The sequence below is a fragment of the Nothoprocta perdicaria genome, unplaced genomic scaffold (genome assembly GCF_003342845.1).
Source record: "Nothoprocta perdicaria isolate Ctin4 unplaced genomic scaffold, notPer1 scaffold_59, whole genome shotgun sequence".
Lineage (NCBI taxonomy): Eukaryota > Metazoa > Chordata > Aves > Tinamiformes > Tinamidae > Nothoprocta > Nothoprocta perdicaria.
In genome coordinates, this window is record NW_020455854.1 from 3505906 (window position 1) to 3508132 (window position 2227).

A 2227-nucleotide genomic window follows, 5' to 3' on the forward strand; every position below is an offset into this window, starting at 1 on the left:
AGTCCTTAAATTGATAAATAGCTTATGGAAAATAAACCTTCCTTTTAGCATTTTGCTATTTTAGCATCAGATGTTATCCAAATAACTTGTTTTTCTTAAAGCTAAAGGCTCCAAAGCTGCTATAGGTCATGAGGAGAAGGCTTTCCATTTCCATAGCCATCAAGTAGACACAGACCGAGAAGAAAATGAGCTATATCATTTTGTGCAGCTGGCCTCTATTTTGTTTCTCCTTGTTTCTGTTTTCGTTAACCTTACCTATATCAAAACATGTGAATGTAAGAACTGCGTTTCTCAGATAAAGTTTATCCAAATGTAAACAATTTTCTTGAAGCAGTTTATGAATTTCAGTGGTGCTTTCTTTGGTTTTCCAAAGCACCCCTTCTTTCTCCCACCTTCACATCTCTCTAACCAGGTTCCTCGCACGTTGTCCCTCCTTCTCTATTGCTTCTAAGCAAGTTGGGTTACATTTACCTCCTATGCCTAAGGTTTTTGAGTCACGAGCATGGAAGGTAGCAAAATTTTAGTATATATTACCAGTAGTGAAGTATTCCCCTTGTCTTGAGTTCTTTGGGTATCCAGCATATTTTTGCAATGCTACAGAGGTTTTCTTCCAGCAGATGGCACACGGACTTTCCCTTTACAGTACCAGCACTCAAATGCTGTAACTATATATATCTGTGTGTTTTTTTAAGGCTTACTTGCCCATGTCAGTCGCAGGAATATCTGGAAGGGGAGATGTGAAGGAATATCCCTCGTTTCTACAGCAAGGTGAGAGCATTTTCTAAGTTTCTTTCTTTTGTATGCGGGATTTTCTTTGGTAATAGCATACTGGCAGTAAATTGTACTCTGCAAAAGATGCCCTTGGTTTGATGCTTTCTTTTTTCTCCTCATTTTCCTGTATCTAATGAATCTGAACAAAACAGTGTTCTGTTTATATTGCTAGGGTTCAAACCTGCTTAGGTAATGCAAGTAATACACAGCTATAAGGAAAAAGGAGTTATTTAGAAGAGGAAGGACAGAATTCGTTGCAGAAATGTGTGACCCCCAAATGTCTCTGCAGCTTTTGAGTCCAGTCTCTGCTAGAACAGGTGACTATACCTGTGGTTTTTGTCAAATGGGCTCCCTGTGCTATTCAGCAGATGCTGTTTTTTCTCATTGCAGCCTGATATTGATTAGAGAATCAATACGTAGTGACAGGTAAGAGGTTATTGTTATTAACATTAGCTCCTGCTTCAAAGAAAAATGCATGTGATGCGTTCGCCAAGAAAATTAAGAGTGAATTAGACAGATATAATACTATAAGAAAGGGAGTATTCGCTGTCTTGTAATGGGCTGACTCGATTTGTTCAGGAGGCTCTCAGCTGCAGGTTTATGTGTAGATTCATAGGAAATTAGGTCAGAAGGGACACCAAGAAATGGTCTGCTCCGTTTTTCTCTCTGAGCAGAATCATGTGGAGCGGAGAGCCTGAGGAGAGCTTGTTTTGCTTGTTATTAAAGCCTCTAATGACTGAGATTCTGTATTGCCCCCAGTAAATTGCGCCGGTGCTTTAGTATCCCCTTTGATGGAAAGGTTTTCCTAGTGGCTAAACCGCTTGTTTTCTAGCAATTTGAGATCATTAAATCTTTCTTACTACAATCAACATCAGTCGGAGGCAGCTGCGTGGGCTCTCCATGGGGGTCATCTGAGAGGAGCGAAGGCGCCTGCATCCATGAGAGAGGAGGGAGAGGAGCGTCCTGAACCTCTCTTGGCCTTTCACCTGGCCAGGCCCAGGCTTTGAAGACCTTGAACGTGGTCTAGAATCCAGTGGGACGAGCGTCAAGCCGGATCAGTGTGTTTGCAGTAGCTTCTGCTCAGGAGATGCACGCTTGCACTTAGTATTGCTTGGGGAAGGGTTTCAAGGTTTCCTTGTTGTTTCTGCCTGTTTCTTTTTGTGTCTGTAACTGCCATGTTGCTGTAGTTAGCTGAGATGTGACAAAGGTGCAAAGAACTGAGGCCCCCGTTGTTATTTATATAGGCATTATTGCTAAATCTTAATATTGATCCCATTTTTGGTTCGTATTTGTCGATTCATCGCTGATAATCTTCAAAAAAAGACTGAATTGCGGTTATAAAGTGTCCGAAACAGTGCCCCGAGGCGGCGGGTGCCGGCGGCTGCCCGCAGCCCCCCACTCCCCGCCTCACGCCGCCTGCTGCGCCGCGCCGCGCCCGCCGGGGGGCGCGCTGGCA

General features: G+C 43.4%; 1 protein-coding gene across 1 annotated transcript in view; it reads left to right on the top strand.

The window, feature by feature from the left end:
* The first annotated feature begins 693 nt into the window (after positions 1-693).
* The window catches only part of ABAT (4-aminobutyrate aminotransferase), a 47726-nt gene continuing 46192 nt past the window's right edge, over positions 694-2227 (top strand). The window contains exon 1 of the mRNA XM_026049049.1: positions 694-768. The gene's annotated coding sequence lies outside the window, so the exon portion shown is untranslated. The remainder of the gene's footprint in view (positions 769-2227) is intronic.